Here is a 19,394-nt window from a genome sequence, read left to right as displayed (position 1 = left end):
TGCTCCTTTTTAGTGATGGTGCCTTTGACAAGAGGGCCTCAGACACTTAACACTTACTAGCTGTGTGACCCTGGGCAAGTCACTTAACCCCAATTGACTCACTAAAAAAAATAAAAAAAAAAGAGATAAGGAAGGAAAGTACATCTTTCTCAAAGGTACTATAGATAATGAATCTGTATCTATATTAAATATGTATGCTCCAAGTGGTGTAGCATCCAAATTCTTAGAGGAGAAGTTAAATGAGTTACAAGAGGAATTAGACAGTAATACTATACTAGTGGGGGATCTGAATCTCCCCCTCTCAGAATTAGATAAATCTAGCTGAAAAATAAATAAGAAAGAAATGAAAGAGGTGAATAGATTACTAGAAAAGTTAGACATGATAGATGTCTGGAGAAAATTGAATGGGGATAGAAAGAATATACCATTTTCTCAGCAGCACATGGCACATTTTCAAAAATTGACCATGTATTAGGGCACAAAAACATCATAGTCAAATGTAGAAAGGAAGAAATAATAAGTGCATCCTTCTCAGATCAGGATGCAATAAAAATTACATGTAAGAAAGAGCCAGGAAAAAGTAGAATGAAAATCAATTGGAAACTTAATAATATCATTCTAAAGAATGAATGGGCCAAACAACAAATCATACAAACAATCAATAACTATATCCAAGATAATGACAATAATGAGACAACATACCATAATCTATGGGATGCAGCCAAATCAGTACTTAGGGGAAAATTTATAGTGCTAAATGCTTACATGAATAAAAAAGAGAAAGAGGAGATTAATGAATTGGGCATGCAACTTAAAAAGCTAGAAAAAGAACAAATTAGAAATCCCCAATTAGATACTAAACTAGAGATCCTGAAAATTAAAGGAGAAATTAATAAGATTGAAAGCAAAAAAAAACCGCTATGGAATTAATCAATAAGACTAAGAGCTGGTTTTATGAAAAAAACAATAAAATAGATAAAATATTGGTTAATTTGATTTAAAAAAAGAAAGAAGAAAACCAAATTACCAGTATCAAAAATGAAAAGGGTGATGTTACCACCAATGAAGTGGAAATTAAATCAATAATTAGGAATTATTTTGCCCAACTATATGCCAATAAATTTGACAATATAAATGAAATGGATGAATATTTGCAAAAATACAAACTGGCCAGGTTAACTGAAGAGGAAATAAACTCCTTAAGTAAGTCTATATTAGAAAAAGAAATTGAAAAAAGCCATTAATGAACTCCCTAAGAAAAAATCCCCAGGGCCAGATGGGTTTACAGGTGAATTTTACCAAACATTTAAAGAACAATTAATTCCAATGTTATACAAATTATTCGGAAAAATAGCTGAAGAAGGAGTTCTACCAAATTCATTTTATGACACAAATATGGTGGTGATACCAAAACCAGGCAAAGCAAAAACAGAGAAAGAAAATTATAGACCAATTTCCCTAATGAATATTGATGCTAAAATCTTAAATGAGATATTAGCAAGGATATTACAGCAAGTGATCACCAGGATAATACACAACGACCAGGTGGGATTTATACCAGGAATGCAGGGCTGGTTCAACATTAGGAAAACTATTAACATAATCAACCACCTCAATAAGAAAACCAGCCAAAATCATATGATTATCTCAATAGATGCAGAGAAAGCTTTTGACAAAATACAGCCCCCATTCCTAATAAAAACACTAGAGAGTTTAGGAATAGGTGGAGCTTTCCTTAAAATAATAAACAGTATCTACCTAAAACCATCAGCAAGTATTATATGCAATGGAGATAAATTAGAGACCTTCCCAATAAGATCAGGGGTGAAACAGGGATGTCCATTATCGCCCCTATTATTTAATATTGTCCTAGAAATGTTAGCTTTAGCAATCAGAGAAGAGAAAGGAATTAAAGGAATTAGAATAGGCAAGGAGGAAACAAAACTATCACTCTTTGCAGATGATATGATGGTATACTGAAAGAATCATAGAGAATCAAGTCAAAAATTCCTTGAAACAATTAACAACTGTAGCAAAGTAGCAGGATATGAAATAAGTCCACATAAATCATCAGCATTTCTATACATGACCAACAAAGTCCAGCAGCAAGAGATAGAAAGAGAAATTCCATTTAAAGTAACAGTAGATAATATAAAATACTTGGGAGTCTATTTGCCAAGACAAACCCAGGAATTCTATGAACACAACTACCAAACCCTCTTCACACAAATCAAGTCAGATCTAAATAATTGGAACCATATCAATTGCTCATGGATAGGCAGAGGTAATATAGTAAAAATGACAATACTGCCTAAATTAATTTACTTATTCAGTGCCATACCAGTCAGACTACCTAAAAATTATTTTATAGAGCTAGAAAAAATAATAACAAAATTCATCTGGAAAAACAAAAAATCAAGAATATTCAGGGAAATAATGAAAAAAAATGCACAGGAAGGTGGGTTAGCGGTACCAAACCTGGAGCTTTACTATAAAGTGGCAGTCATCAAAACTATCTGGTACTGGCTAAAAATAGAGTGGTAGATCAATGGAATAGGCTAGGAACAGGAAATGCAGTAGTAAATGACACTAGTAATGTAGTTTTTGATAAACTCGAAGACTCCAGCTTCTGGGATATGAACTCAGTATTTGACAAAAACTGCTGGGAAAACTGGAAGATAATATGGCAGAAATTAGGTATAGACCAACATCTTACACCTTATACTAAAGTAAGGTCAAAATGGATACACGATTTAGACATAAGAGGTGATACCATAGGTAAATTAGGAGAGAAAGGCATAGTCTACCTATCAGATCTTTGGAAAGGAAAACAGTTTATGACCAAACAAGAGATAGAGTGTAATATAAAGTGCAAAAAGTATGATTTTGATTACATTAAATTAAAAAATTTTTGTACAAACAGAAGCAATGCATCCAAAATTAGAAGGGAGGCAGAAAGCTGGGAAACGATTTTTGTGGCCAGTACTTCTTATAAAGGCCTCATCTCTAAAATATATAGGGAACTAAATCAAAATTTTAAGAATCCAAGTCATTCCCCAATTGAGAAATGGGCAAAAGATATGAACAGGCAATTTTTTGATGAAGAAACCAAAGCTATCTATTCCCATATGAAAAAATGCTCTAAATCTATAATGATTAGAGAGATGCAAATTAAAACAATTCTGAGGTACCACCTGACACCTATCAGATTGGCTAAAATGACAAAAAAGGAAAATAATAAATGTTGGAGAAGCTGTGGGAAAATTGGAACACTAATGCATTGTTGGTGGAGCTGTGAACTGATCCAATCATTCTGGAGAGCAATTTGGAATTATGCCCAAAGGGCAATAAAACTGTCCATAACTTTTGACCCAGCAATACCACATTGGGGTCTTTTCCCCAAAGAAATCATGGAAAGGGGAAAGGGACCCACATTTAGAAAAATATTTATAGCTGCTCTTTATGTGGTGGCAAAGAATTGGAAGTTGAGGGGATGCCCATAAATTGGGGCATGGCTGGACAAGTTGTGGTATATGAATACAATTGAATACTATTGTGCTGTAAGAAATGATGAGCAGGAGGAGTTCAGAGAAACCTGGAGGGTCTTGTGTGAGCTGATGATGAGTGAGATGAGCAGAACCAGAAGAACATTGTACACAGTATCATCAACATTGAGTGTTGATCTACTGCGATGGACTATATTCTTCTCACCAATGCAATGGTACAGCAGAGTTCCAGGGAACTCACAATAGAAAAGGATCTCCAAATCCAAGAAAAAAAAAAAAAAGAACTGTGGAGTATAGATGCTTAATGAACCATACTATTTCTTTTGCTTTGGGTGTTGTTTTTTTTTTTTTCCATTTTGAGGTTTTTCATCATTGCTCTGATTTTTCTCTTATAACATGACTAATGCAGAAATAAATTTAATGCTATTATGTGTATATATATACCTGCTGTCTAGGGGAGGCGGGAGGGAGGGAGAAAAATCTGAAATTGGAAAGCTTGTACAAACAAAAGTTGAGAACTATCTTTACATGTAACTGAAAAAAAATACTTTATTAATTAAAAAAAAAAGAAGCCTTCTTAGCCTCTAGGAGCGCTTGGCTTTCTGCCTGGGTCACCTCAGGTGCTCTGGGTTCTCTGGCTGATGCTCCTTATGGATAGGGCAACATCTTGGAGACTGGGAGGATTCCCCACCCTCTGCCTCAGCTGCCCTTCATTAGAGGGGGAGTTGTAAAGGAGAAATTGCTCCCACCTTCATTCGAGGGGGAGTTGTGCAGCAGAAATTTCTCTCCCCCTCCCCTACCAGGATTTCCTACATCCTACTCAGGGTCAGGGGCAGACAATTGTGCATACCTGGGTGCCCCTGTGCCCCTTCCCGTCCCTTGACTGATTTTGTCTCCTCATGCCTGGAGTAAGAAGGCAGAGACCTCCGTCTGCCCCAGACCCCCCCACCCCCGCCCGTTCCTCCTCTACTCTGGGGCTTGTCAGGAATTCAATTCCAGTCAGGGGTTGGTGGTGTGCTGCTGCTGCTCCCTTATAGGGAGCCAAGGATTCCCTGTCTGCCTCCCTGTATTTCCCCTCCCGGGGCACACCCCAGACAACCCCAAGCTGAGCTCAGCTGCAGCACCACCTCTACAAAGCCCCAGCAGCCTGCCCTCAGGAACCTGGAACCCTGCACAGCTAGCTCCTGGCTCTCCTCCAAGTAAAAGATGCACTGCGGCCCCCTCCCCTCACCAAGCTCTGTGATGGGAGTTGAGAAAAGTGACTGGGAGGGAGGACTCCCACCTCCTCTGGTCCTGACATCACAGCGTCCCCTCCCCCATTTATTCTCCCTCCTCCCGCTGCTCTGGGTGAAGACTAGCCCTTGACCCACTGTGAGGAGGAGGAGGAAGAGGAGGAGGAGAGGAGGAAGATAAGGGGGAGGGGGAGGAAGAGCGGGAGGAGGAGTGGGAGTTCCCTTTCCCTCTGAGTCTAGAGGGGCTTGGGGGTTGTGAGCAGCTGGAGATCTGCCTTTGCCTAACTCCTCAACCACTGCCTACCCCCACTCCGCACGGAAGTGATCCCTGAAGTTCCTGCACTTTCCTGTGTGAGTGTGTAGAGGGTAAGTACCCCTTTCCCTCCTCCTGCCACTCCTGCTGCCCCTTCTCCCCCTCCGCATCCTCCTTTTATATTCTCTTCTGTCCTTTCTTCAAACTTCGCCTAAACTTCCCCACACATACACACACATCAGATTGACTGCTCTTAATGCTGAGGGGGATGTGTGTGGAATGGCTGGGGGGTTGTGGGAGTATCAATACTTTTGTTTCTGCTTCTGTTCAGATATTCTAGAAGCAGAAACTAAAATAGAAATGGAAAGCATCCACCCATCACCTCCTGAAAGAAATCCCCAAAGGAAAACTTCCAGGAATATTATAACCAAATTCCAGAGTTTCCAAGTCTGTTTTTCCCAGATGAATTATTTTTTCTAGTTCTAGAAAATTGGTCTTTGGTAGTGCGATTGTTTTGGCACAGAATAAGTAGGTTACTTAGGGAGAAGTGTTGTTTTATTGGCTCAGCATACTGATGAGCAATTCCTATTTCTCATGTTTTTAGATCTGTCTTTCCTTGTGTGAAAAGTGTTTTGTCATGGTTTTCATGTAGTCCATGGGTTGGTCTTGGTAGGGAGACTCCCAAGTGTTTTTTTTTAATTAATTAATTTTTTTAAACATTTTATTATTTTATTTATTTTTGAATAGAATTTTATTTTCCAAAATATATGTGAAAACAAATTTTAACATCAATTTTTTTTAAAAAATTGTTCCAACTTCTCTTCCTTCTCCATTCCCAACCCCCACCCACTAGAACTCAAGCATTTCAAAATAAGTTATATATGAGTAGTCATGGAAAACATTCCCACATTAGCTAGGTTGTGAGAGAAAACAGTCAAAAAACTCCCAAAACTTCAGACTGAGGAATTGTCAAAGAGAAAAAATTTTTTTTTAAATGTGTTTCCAGGGGCAGCCAGGTGGAGCAGTGGACAGAGCACCGGCCCTGGAACCAGGAGCACCCGAGCCCAAATCCGGCCCCAGACACCCCACACCCACCTGCTGCATGACCCCGGGCAAGCCACCCAACCCCAATTGCCTCACCAAAAAAAGAAAAAAAAATGTGTTTCCAACTATTTCAGATACTATCACTTCTTTCTCTGTAGATGGGTTGCCATTTTCATAAGTCCTTCAGGGTTATATTGGACCATTGCCTTGCTGAAAATAACCACATGCTTCCCAGCAGATCATCTTACACTATTGCTGTTATTTTGTATACTGTGCATTTCACTCTGCTTCAGTTCATGTAGGTCTTTCCAGGTTTTTCTAACAGTATCCTGTTCATCATAACCTAAATAAAGAACCTTAAACTTGACAAAGAGTTTTCTTCATATTAACCCAGCAAAGTCATCATAACTATTTCCCTCCGTACTATTCCCTTCCCATGATGTTTACTCTATTTTCTCTCTTCTTTTAAACTATTTCTCCTCAAAAGTATTTTACTTCTGACTGTCCCCTCCCCTACTCTGCACTCCCTTTTTTTTTTCACCCTTCCTTCCTTATCCTCTTCCCCTCATACTTTCCTTTAGGGTTAAATAGATTACTCCTCCCAACTGGGTGTGAATGTTATTCCCCCCATGAGCCAACTCTGATGAGTTTAAGGTCTTTGAGCTAATTCTATATTCCAAATTTTCTTGCTCCCTCTCTCCTCAACCCTCCCTATGAAATCAAGCAATTCAATATTTCATACTTGTGCTGTTATGCAGAACATCTTCCTCGAAATATTTTGCTTTTTACTACTCTCTCCCCGAATCTGCCCTTCCCTCCTCCCCCCCCCATCTCCCTCCCCTCCCTCAGGGCAAAAATATATTACTATACCTACTTGAGTATGTATGTTAGTCCTTCTTTGAGTCAATTCTGATGATATTAAGGTTCACTCACTCCCCAATTCCTTCCCCCTCTTCCCCTCCTCTCCATAAGCTTTTTTCTTGTTTCCTTCATGTGAACAACCTCTCCCCAGACCATCTCCCCCTTTCCCCCTCCCCCAGTCTATTTCTCCTACACCTCAACCCTATTTTAAGGATGTCATTATGGGTTAGTTAGGTGGCACAATGGACAATGCACCAGCCCTGGACCCCTGACGCCCCAAGCGCAAATCCGGCCCCAGACATAAGACACCCCACACAGAACAAAACATAACCTCCCTTCGTATTCAGTTCAGACCTGTGTCCTATATTAAATCCTTACTGATATAGTTCTTATGAGTTTGAAGTATTATCTTCCCATGTAGGAATATAAATAGTTTGATCTTTTAATATCCCTCATGAAGTCTTTTTGCTGTTTATCTTTTTATGCTTCTCCAGGGTCTTGTATTTGAAAGTCAAATTTTCTATTCAGTTCAGGTCTTTTCATAACAAATGCCTGAAAGTCTTCTTTCTCCTTGAAGTTCCATGTTTGCCTCTGAAAGATGATGCTTAGTTTTTTTGGGTATGTTATTTTTGGCTGTAGTCCCAGTTCCTTTGCCCTCTGGAATATCATATTCCATGCCCTCTGGTCCTTTAATGTAGAAGCTGCTAGATCTTGCTTTATCCTTATTGGAGCTCCACAGTATTTAAATTCCTTTTTTGTAGCTGCTTGCAATATTTTCTCCTTGACCTGGGAGTTCTGGAATTTGGCTGTAATATTCCTGGAGGTTTTCCTTTTGGGATCTCTTTCAGGAGGTGATCGGTGGATTCTTTCAATTTCTATTTTAGCTTCTGCTTCTAGAATATCAGGGCAATTTTCCCTCCCAATCTTTTGGGGGATGGTGTCTAAGCTCTTGTTTTGGTCATGGTTTTCAGGTAGTCCAATGATTTTCAAATTATCTTTCCTAGATTTATTTTCTAGGTCAGCTGTTTTTCCAAGGAGATATTTCACATTGCCCTCTATTTTTTCGTTCAGTTGTATTTGCTTTACTGTGTCTTGGTTTCTCAAAAGGTCACTAGCTTCCATTTGTTCAATCCTAATTCTTAGGCAATTATTTTCAGCAGACAGTTTTTTAATCTCCTTTTCCATTTGGCTTTTCAAACTGTTGACTTTTTTCTCAAGACTCTCCTGCATTGCTCTCATTTCTCTTTCCATTCCTTCCTCTCTTTCTCTACATCTTCGTTCTATCTCTCCTACTTTCTCTTCAAAGTCCCTTTTGAGAGCTTCCATGGCCTGAGACCAGTTCATATTTTTCTTGGAAGCTTTGGATGTTGGAGCTTTGACCCTATTATTATCTTCTTCTTCTGAGAATGTATTGTGGTCTACCTTTCCCCCGAAGAAGTTTTTGATGGTCTTCTGCTTTCTCTGCCTACTCATCCTGGCTTACTGTTTCTTGGCTTTTTACTCCTTAAGGTGTAGCGCTGCTTCCAGGACACACTGTTCGTGCTACAGCGTGGCCCAGAGGGTGATTGGGCTTCTTCTCAGCCTGCCTGGCTTGTCCAAGTGTTTTTTTTTTTTTAATATTGTTTGCAGTTATTTTAAATGGAATTTCTCTTTCCATCTCTCCTTGCTGGGTCTTGTCGGTTGTATATTGGAATGCTGATGATTTCTATTTTGTATACTGCCAATTTGCTAAAGTTGCTAATTGTTTCCACTCCATTTTTATTTGATTCTCTGGGGTACTCTAAGTAAACCATACATCATCTGCAAAGAGCTGTAATTTTGTCTCCTCATTGCCTATTTTTATTCTTCTAATTTCTTTTTCTTGTCTTCTGCCTCTACTTAGGATTTGTAGTACAATACCAAATAATTGTGGTGATAAGGGACTTTTTTTGTTTCAACAATGATCTTATTCTGAAGGCTTCATGTTTATTCTCATTACAGATAATGCTTGCTCTGGGTTTTAAAAAGATATTATGTGTCATTTTGAGAAAGGTTATATAGATTCCTGTGCTTTAAAATGTTTATAATAGGGGGCAGCTAGGTGGTGCAGTGGATAGAGCACTGGCCCTAGATTCAGGACGACCTGAGTTCAAATCCAGCCTCAGACATTTAATGCTTACTACCTGTGTGACCCTGGGCAAGTCACTTAACCCCAATTGCCTCACCAAAAAAAAAAAACACACAATAAAGTGTTCATAATAGGGAATGGGTTTTGTATTTTGTCAAAAGCTTTTTCCTGCATCTATTGATATAATCAAACAGTTTCTGTTGGTTTTGTTTTCAATATGTCAGGGGAGAAATAGGTGGTGGCAGTCCTTAAGTATTCCTCTGTAAAGAATTACACTCTTAAAAAAAATGAATTACACTCTTGCACATGGTCCAATTAGAATAAAATGGTCTTTTATTTGGGGGTTAGAGAGTGTGAACAAGAGGGAATTTGAAGAATTTGTCCCAAAGGAAGGAAATGGCTTAGAAACATTCTCCTCCCAGAGCCTAAAAAAGGCAACAGATTTTGTAGAGGATAGGTGGGGTGACCACCCAACAATGGAAAGTTTCTTCTGGGGTGGGGTAAGGCTTGAATGAGGTGTAGGATGGGAAAGGTTTGAATGAGCAGTGGTGGTCCTGACTTCTGGAATTATCTCTGTCCCTGCCTCCCCTTATGTCCCTTTACTTCCTAGGTGTGTCCTTCCTTTAGTTTCTCAAGGTGAAAACTTCTGAGTCCCCCAGGCCCATATGAGAAATGTTTAGTTATGCTGATAGTTCTCCTTACTGAATTCTTAGTATAAATCCCACTGGGGAGAGTGTATGATTGTTGTCCTATTTTGCTGTCATCTCCTTGCCAGGATTTCCGTTCAAATGTTTCATTGGTATTCATTAAGGAAATTGGTCTACAGTTTTCTTTCTCCATGTTTCTCCTATAAAAAAACTTTGGTGGGACTCCTTATTTACATATTTTTTCCCAAATAGTTTGTATATTATTAGGATGGATTGTTCCTGTGGTAAAAAAATGAAAGTTTTTAACTGTCGGCTAGCGATAACTGAAGGACCACCTTTTCGGGGAGGAGACCATGACATGGTGGTGCATCTGCTATGCACTCCACTCCAGGGTGCTAGCTTAAAAGGCAAGGAGAGATCGGAAATGAGGTCTTTTCTGCTCTCCTTGTCCGCTGACTGGTGCTGCACAGGGTTCGCAGTAACAGCACCTGCTTGACCTGGTTCTCAACCTCAGAGGTGGCCTTGAGTTTTTGGTGAGTCCCTTAAGGGTTTTGGTGAGTTCTATATGGAATATAGACTAAGCTTAGATCTAAGACTATTTGTTTGTATTTCTACTTTCCTATCTCTCTAATCAACATCACCTTGTAATTTCCAAACAATAAAAGCTCTAACTAAAGCTCAGAGGCTTCTTTAACTTACTGGTCTGGGAAATAAATGAGGAAAAGGAGTTTAATGCTCTTGTATCCAATTTTAAATCTCACATTCCTTAAATGTTTGGCAGAATTCACTTATACATTATAAACTTATAAATCTACCTCATCCTTGACGTTTTGTCTTAGGGAACTCGTTTATGCCTTGTTCAAATTCTTTTTTTAAAGCTGGAGTTAAATATTCTCTTCCCCCTTCTGTTAACATGCCCAGTTTATATTTTTGTAAATTCATACCTTTTACTTTGATTTTCAGTTTACCTCATATAGGATTGTGCAGGATATCTCCTAATAATTGCTTTAAGGGCATCTTCATTGGATATGCATTTACCCTATTTATTTTTGAGACTGGTAATTTCATTTTCTTCTTTATTTTTTTCAATCAAATAACCAATGGTTTATCTATTATACTGTGGTTTTTTTATAAGACCAACTCCTAGTTTTGTCAGTTTATTTTTTTTTAATTCTCAATTTTATTAATATCACCTGTGATCTCCACAGTCCTGTCTCCTAGAATTGTCCTAAAATTGTCTTTATGGAGCCTGGAGCAGATGAGTTATCATCCCATTCATTTTATTGAGATACAGAAGACAGCAGTTCTGTGTAATGATCTGAAGAACATTAAACAGAAAAGAATCAATAGCACAATAATGGTAATAAAAATAATAAAGACTTCTATAGTGCTTCATGGTTTGAAAAAAACAATTTTTAAACATCTCATGTGAACCTTATTACCTCGATGTAATTTACTTTCCATAGGTATCATTAGAACTCCTATTTCACAGATATGAAAATTGAGGTTTACAGGGTTTTAGTGGGTTGCCTAGGGTCACACAATTAATAAGCCAGCACTTTGGTCTAGGTCTTGTGCCTCTAATTCCCTTTGTCTCTTCACTATGCCAATTCCCTGGTGTCAGGCAGCTGGTTTGGAGAGAATAAAAGCCCAAATCTGAAGTAGTTGTAGAAAGAAATTGATGAAATCACTTGGTAGATGAGGGTGTGGCTCCCTCTTGTCCAGGCTCTGAAAGGTTTACATTATGTAGGATGTAGACCAGGTTACCTCCACATGAACAAAGGAGCCAGATGTTCCTGTGTGCTTGGGTGCCCCCTATCCCTGCCTGATCTTTGCCTCCTCAGGCCTGGAGAAAGGAGGCTAAGAATGGCCCTTCCCCCAGACCACCCCCTTCCTCCTCTGCTCTGCCCTAGGGCTTGGGAGGGATTGAAGTCCCACTGAAGGACCGGTGCTTCCCTTTTGTGGATGTTAGGACCGCCCTCCCTTCATCCCCCTTCCCCCTCCTTAGCCTCCCTCTCCCAGTTTCCACCTTCAATTATTCCAAGGTGAGTTTAGGATCTGTCCCCCAAACTTAGCCCCGGCACCCTGCCCTCAGACATCTGGGACCACCTGCAGGTGGAAGGTGTACTGGGGCCCCCTCCCCTGGCCAGCCTGGGTGATGGGAGCTGAGAGAAAGGACTGGGGGGTGGGCTCCCCACTGCTCTGGGCCAGATGTCTGAAAGCCCCTTCTCTTCCTTCCTCCCTTTCCCTTCTATTCTGGGAGGAGACTAGCCCCACCCTACAGTGAGGTCACAGTGCCCACCCCCTCCTACCCTCTTTTTTGTAAGTTCTCTTTGTCTCTGGAGGAGGAGGAAGAGATCACCCCATCTCCCTGTTCCTTTGACTATGGTGGTGGGGAGTAAGCAGCTTAAGATATGCCTATCCCTCATCTCTCCCATTCCACTCCCCTTAGACACCCCATCCTCCAGACTGAGCAATCCTGAGGGCCCTGCTAGTGCCTAAGAGGTTGGGTTTGAGGTAAGAGCCCCCTCCCCTGCTCCTTCCCCTGCCCTTCCCATTCTTCTCCTTATCTTCTCCTTGGTTTCCCCCTGAAACTTTTCATGAAGCCCCCTGCATTGGCTTCTCTTAAGTTCCAGGGGATACTTGGAAGAGTGTGTGTGTGTGTGTGTGTGTGTGTGTGTGTGTGTGTGTGTGTGTGTGTGTGTGTGTGTTTAGGGGTGAACTTATGTGTCTCTGCCCCTCCAGGGCTGCTCCTGCCTGGGGCTCCCTGCCTACCCAGACCTCTAACTGGGGGACTGGGTCTTGGGGCATCATGGGATGGGCTGGGGTGTGGAAGAGGTCAGCAGGGAGAAGCCTTTGGGAACACTCCCTCACTCCCCTCCTCAGGTGGATGTTTCTAACCTTGTTTCCTCCCTTTCTCCCATCCTTTAATTGGCCTTGGGGCTGGGGAGAGAAGAGACAGTCTAGCAACTCTTCCCCTCCCCTTCTCCATAACATCTCTTTTATTGTGTGTTCCTTAATGGTATATTTGTTTTCTCTTCTGCTTTCAACCAGCACCTGGTGAATGGGGCTTTTCCATGTACTTTGTTGTGCAAGAGAAAGAGGGGACTGTCCCTGACCATGTGGATCTCCATGATTTACAGACTGAAAGAAGAGCGTTGTTTTCATGTGCACTGCTCTCATTATGAGGGATCGATTTGGAACATTTTGTCATAGGGTCATTGGTAGCTTGGATTTCTTACTTTGAAAACTTCCTGTTCATAGCCTTTGACCTATTGGAGAATGGTTCTTAATGTTGGAAAGTGAAATCAGTTCCCTCTAGATCTTACATATTGAACAGTCCTCAGAGAGCTTTACTGCAAAGATGTTTTCCCTAACTTCACTGTGACCCTTCTCACTTTAACTGCATTGACTCTCTTTGTGCAAAAAACATTTCCACTTTATAGAAGCAGAATTCTCCATTTTAATTTCTGTGCTCTTCTCTGTTGTTTGTTCAGTCAAGACCTCTTCCCCTCTCCATCGATGAAAATACTTTCCTCCTTGCTCCTCTAATTTGCTGTCAAGCCCCCTTTAACATCTGATTCATGTATCTATTTGTAGATTAATTTGATAGGTGGTGTCAGCTGTTGATGTCCTATCAACTTTCTGGAAAACTGCTTTTCCATTATACCATTTTTGTTTTTGTTTTTGTTCTTGTTTTTGTGGGGCGATGAGGGTGAAGTGACTTTTCCCGGGTCACACAGCTAGTAAGTGTCAAGTGTCTGAGGCCAGATTTAAACTCAGGTCCTCTTGACTCCAGGGCTGGTGCTGTATACGCTGTGCCACCTAGCTGCCCACATTATACCATCTTTTAAAAATTATCAAATAGTGTCCCCTCCCTTCTTCCCCCTTCAGATATATTAAACACTATTGTTTTATTTGTTCGCTCGTATACTTTGAATACCTAATCTTTTTCTTTAATCAATTTCCTGATTTTGAACAAGTATCAATTGATTTTTGGGCAGCTAGTTGTTCTGTTGGGCCCCTAGTCAGGAAGACTCATCGCTTGGAGTTCAAATCTGGCCTCACACCCTCAGAGTGATGCTCAGCACATCATTTAACCCTGTTTGCCTCCGTTCCTCATCCCTCAAATGAGTTACAGAAGGAAATGGCAAGCCACTCTAGTATCTTGGCCATGAAAACCAACCCCAAAGGGGGTCAGGAAAAGTCAGACAGGACCAAACAAAAATGATTGCTTTCATAATGAATGATTTGTAGGATAGTTTGAGATCTGCTGTCGATAATCACTAACCCAAACCTCTTTTTTTCTCCCTTCACCCCTTCTATTGTTACTCTTGAGATTATTGACCTTTTTACAGAAAAAATTTTGTTGATGTTTTCTGTTTCTGACACCACCAGGGGATCCCATGTATCTCTCCCTCTTTCCATGCTCAAGAGCCATACTAGGTAACAAATTATATTTTTTGTTTTAGGGAGGAAAAGAAAAGTGAGCAGAACTGATTAATCCATGCAGGAAATGGTGTGCAATGTGTAACCCTTGTGGACCTCTCACCTCCTGGATGGGGTAGGATGGTGATGTCCTCTCACCATTTGGGTATCCAAACTATATTTGTGCCACAAAAGGAATTTGATAGGTATCCTACTTATCCTGTTGTTTCAGATAGTTTATACACTGTTAGGATGAAATGTTTTTAAAATATCTACTAGAATTCCATTTCTAATCCACCTAGTCCTGGGGATTTTTTTCTGAGGGAACTCAGTAATGCCATATTCAATTTCTTCTATTAATGTAGGGCTATTTATGTGTTCTATTTCCTCTCCTGTTTACATGGACATTTTATATTTTTTGTAAGGATTCATCTATTTCATGGACATTGTCTCTTTTGCTGGCATGGACACGATAAATCCTAATAATTGCTTTGATTTCATCTTTGTTGTTTATGCATTCACCCGTTGCTTCTTGAGACTGGTAATTTGGTTTTCTTTCTTTTTATTCATCAAATTAACCAATGGTTTATCTATTCTATTAGTATTTAGATAAAACTAACTCCTACTTTTATTTATTCATTCAGTCTTTCCAATAATTCTTAATCTCACCCTTCATTGCTGCATTTCTATTTTGACATTTCATTGGAAATTATTTCTTTTGTTCTTTTTCTAGTTTTGTGATGTGTTCTTTCTCTCTTTTATTGATGTAAGCATTTAGAAATAGAATTTTTACCAAAGTCCTGCTTTGGCAGAATCTCACAGATTTTGGAATGCTGCCTCATTGTTGTAATTCTCTTAATGAAATTATTGATTGTTTCTATAATTTGTTCTTTGATTAATTCATTCTTGAGGATTAGATGATCTACTTTCCATTAATTTGTAATCTCTCTTTCTGTGTCCCTTTCTTTAATGCAATTTTTATTGCATCATGATATGCAAAGGATGAATTTAATGTTTTGACTTTTCTGCATTTGACTGTGAGGTTTATATAACCTAATGCTTGGTAAGCTTTTGTGTAGGTGCCATGTACCACTACGGAAAAGGTATATTCTTTTGTATCCAAATTCATTTTTCTCCAGAGGTCTATCATATCAAATGTTTATAAAATTATCAACATCTCCTTTAGTCTTTTCTTGTTTATTTTGTAACTAGATTTATCTAGTTCTGAGAGGGAAATCTGATGTCCCCTAATAATCTAGTTATACTGTCAATTTTTGCCTGTAAATCATTTGAGTCCTCCTTTATAAATATGGATGCTAAATTATTTGGTACAAGTATGTTTATTTTCCTCCATTCTTTTACCTTTGCTGTATGTGTATCTCTACTTGAAATATGTTTCTTGTAAAGAACATATTTTGGGATTCTGGCTTTGAATCCACTCTGCTATCTGTTTCTGTTTTGTGAGTGAGTTCATCCCATTGACAGTTACACTTATGATTACTAACTGTGTATTTCCCTCTATCCTGTTTTTCTGCTTTCTACTTTTCTCTGTCTCCCCTTTACCCTGTCTCTCCTCACCAGTGTTTTGTTTCTGACTGCCTGTCCCTCAATCTGCCTTCCTTTCTATCAGCCTCCAACGTTTACTTGTTACCCACTCCTCCTATTTCCCTAGAGGGTAAGAGAAATGTCTATATCCAATGAATAGAGTTTTCACTGCGGCTCGCAGTTTTGAAGAAGGGAGGCAACAAGACAATGTAACAGTTTCTCTTAGCATCCCCAGATGAATGAACGTCCTGTTTGCCTTAAAGAAGGCTAACCATTTTATGTTCAGAGTTCTTTGTAAATTAGTCTGAAGACATTGAAAGACACACTGGTTGCAAACTTGATAACCTTTATAATGACCACAACAGATGATGGCTTTAGTACCTTCTCTGAATAGGCAACTGTTTATAGTGGCTTAGAGCCATGCATGTTTTAGTTTTTCAACCTAGAAGGAAAAAAATGGGCTGTTTACAATTGAAATATTGCAAAGCGTTTCTACTTATTAATGCATTTCATCAGTGTGGCCGTGGAAAAACACATTTCTCAACACACAGTTCCTTTAGGAAGAAAAAGTATGGAAGCAGCTCACATCACAGGACAAATATCCCCATTCTAAGTTAAACAAACATGGGAAAACTTTGGCAGAAAAGCACCTTCCTTTCTGCAAAAGAAAATGGTATAGATGTATGACTGATCAGTTGAAGCAGATTTTAACAGGAGCCAAAGGAACCCTTCAAAGGAGCACTCTGAAAAGGACATTTTTTCATGCAGGTCACTGTGGCATGACATGATATTGTAATAGTTGCACTGAACTCATATGCCTCCAAGAGGGCCAGAATTACATGCAGGGCCATGACAGAACATCAGGTCCACTCTGGGGGAGGTTTTTAAGCAATCTATAAACTGTAAATCACTATATAAAATCATATAATTCTTAGGGATTTGAGTTGGGGTAGGGGCACATGAGGAAAGCTGCAGAGTCAAAACCTGGGCCTGGTGTCAAGAAGAAACATTCTAACAATGAGAGCTGCCTTAATGTGAGATGGGTTCCCTGAAGTGATGCTTTGACCCTCCTTGCCGTTCTTCAATGCGAGGCTGCATGACCACATCTCAGGTATGTTATAGTGGGAATTCCTTTTAGGGGGTGCGTTGAATGTGATGGCTTCTCGTGTCCCTCCCAGTTTTCCCACTGTGTGATTCTTTGGTAAAGAGGGTTCTGGAACTACCACTGTCACTTAGCACCCATTTGCCCAAGGACAACTCCCTTCTCTCTCTGAGCCAGTTTCCCCATCTGCCCTTGCTGGTTGTCTAAAAATGTTAATGATGGAGGCAGTAAGGTCCACAGACATTCTACTACCCATATGCGCAGCACACATGAAGTGTCGTTGCTACAGGGCATTGTTAATACCACTATCCCATGCCCATTCCTCTTGTGGATACTTGGGTTCGCTCAGAGCTGCTAGGGGCTCAGTGTCATAGTCAGGATACCACTCCTTATGGCATCATGCAGAGGAGTCAGTCTGTTGTCCAAACCACTTGCCCTGCTCTCCCTCACACTATCCTCTGTCAGCCTTTCCCAGCCATCTTCTTATCTGCTGGACTAGTTTTCCCTTGGCCCATGGAACCTTCTTGTAAAACTGACCTTAGCCACCATAAATTCTCAGTTCCTTCTGAAGATATCACCTGCTTTGGTGATTTTACCATCATCTGCTGGTTTGATGTTTTTACTGTCTTGTCCCGCAGACATCATTATTCTCATCTTCAGCAGTGTTCTATTGCTATACTTTGATCCAGGCTCCATCAGAGGAAGAGACAGTTCATAGAAGAAAAATAATTCTGATTGTTTACATGTGCATCTGTTTGTGTATGTGATTTCGAGTTTTTCACTCTGCACAGGCTTTGATGCAAAGTGGGTTAAGGTTGTTATCCAAGGGATGTCTTGAGAGCTCCCGTGAGGGGACAGGGGCTCCCTGGCTCAGACCTTGGCAACCCCACTCCCTGGCTCCACAAACTTTCTCAAGAAGAGACCAGCCAATACAAGACACGGGCCTCCAGAGACTCTTTGCCTCAGCTTGTCCAGGCAAGAAGGCCAATGCTCCAGACCTGTTTCTTTTCCAAGAAGACTTCCTGAGGTGTCATAGATTGATAGAGGGAGTGAGTGAACATTTCTTAGGTGCTTACTATGTGCCAAGCACTGTGCTAAGCATAGGCATGGACTTTATCCCGCAGGAGGGGGTGGGCAAGGCAGCAATCAAGGAGAAAGAATAGAAGGATATGAAAGAGAATCCAAGTAGGCATGAGGTGAATCACTGCTTGGGAAATGAGAAGCCATCACAGCCAACCTCATTTTTTACAGGCTTGGAAAAGGAGACTCAAAGCAGTCCAATGACTTTACCAGGGACACATAGTTACAAGTATGTGAAAGAGGGTTACACTCAAGTAGTCCTGACTCCATTCTGAATGTTGTATCGACTACATAGCTGGGTTAGCTACCTCTGCATTCTCTATCACCTTCCATATCCTATCAGTTATTAAATCCTAGTATTCCAGCCCCTTATTTCTGGAGTGTGTGCCCCCTTGTCACTCCCAGTACCACCATTATTACTTCCAGATGTTCTTTCTAGAATCCCTTTTCTCACTTATCTTCAATCTCTCTGTATCTATGGGCTGCTTCCCACAGGCTTACAAACATGACCATGTCTCCCCATTCTCTTTTTTATTTTTTGGTGAGGCAATTGGTATTAAGTGACTGGCCCAGGGTCACACAGCTAGTAAGTGTTAATTGTCTGAGGCTGAATTTGAACTCAGGTCCTCCTGACTCCAGGGCTGGTGCCTTATCCACTGTGCCACCTAGCTACCCCTCCCCATCTTCTTGATCTACTCCTCTCCACTGACTCTCATCCTCTCCTCCCTTTTGTTGCTAAACTCTCCTGGTTCTCCTTCTACCTCTCTGACCACTCCTCCTTTGCTGGATTTCCATCCAGGACACATCAGTTCACTGTGGCTGTCCTCCATAACTCTATCTTATACTTGCCTCTTCTCCCTCTGTACTTGGTGATCTCACTTCCCCTCTGTGTGGTTGTCTTCTCTATATCATGATTCTCCCCTCTAGTTATTCTGTCCTAACCTCTCTACTGACCTCCAGGCTCAGACTTCCAACTGCGTCTTGTACATTTTGAACTGGATGTCCCATAGAAACCTCCAACTGAACATGTCCCCATGTGAACTCATCTTCTTCCTCCTGAAGTCTCCCCTCTTCCGACATTCCTGATTTCTGTTGAGGGCACCACCATCCTCCCAATCACTCAGGCACACACCACTTGGATGACTCCACACTCTTTCTTCCTTTCTTCCTTCCTTCCTTCCTTTCTTTCTTTCTTTTTGGTGAGGCAATTGGAGTTAAGTGACTTGCCCCATGACACACAGCCAGTAATTGTTAAGTATCTGAGGCCGGATTTGAACTCAGGTCCTCCTGACTCCAGGGCCAGTGCTCTATTCACTGCACCATTTAGCTGCCCCTCCATACTCTTTATTATCCCCACATACATAATCTGTTGCCAGGGTCTCTTGATTCTGCATTTGTCACATCTCTTGCCTACACCTCCTCTCCTCTGTCTCTGTCATTACCTGAGTGCTAGCTCTCATCACATTAGGCATGGACTACTAAATTGGTCTTCTCAGCTGTCAAGATGGTATTCCTGAAACACAGGTGGTACCCAAGCTCATTCCTCCTGTCACTAAACTCCAGTCTTTCCCTTTCACCTATATGATCTC

The 19,394-nt window shown here is 40.6% G+C and overlaps 1 long non-coding RNA gene across 1 annotated transcript; it reads left to right on the top strand.

Moving 5' to 3' along the window:
* The first annotated feature begins 14,125 nt into the window (after positions 1-14,125).
* On the top strand, positions 14,126-18,972 carry LOC122734272. The gene is made up of 3 exons (XR_006354050.1): positions 14,126-14,214; positions 16,559-16,734; positions 17,517-18,972. It is a non-coding gene; the product is annotated as an uncharacterized LOC122734272 (long non-coding RNA).
* The last annotated feature ends 422 nt before the right edge of the window (positions 18,973-19,394 follow it).

Source organism: Dromiciops gliroides (genome assembly GCF_019393635.1).
Source record: "Dromiciops gliroides isolate mDroGli1 chromosome X unlocalized genomic scaffold, mDroGli1.pri SUPER_X_unloc_7, whole genome shotgun sequence".
NCBI classification, from domain to species: Eukaryota; Metazoa; Chordata; class Mammalia; order Microbiotheria; family Microbiotheriidae; genus Dromiciops; species Dromiciops gliroides.
Note: the sequence above shows the minus strand (reverse complement) of the source record. Positions and strands in the feature narration are given on the sequence as shown.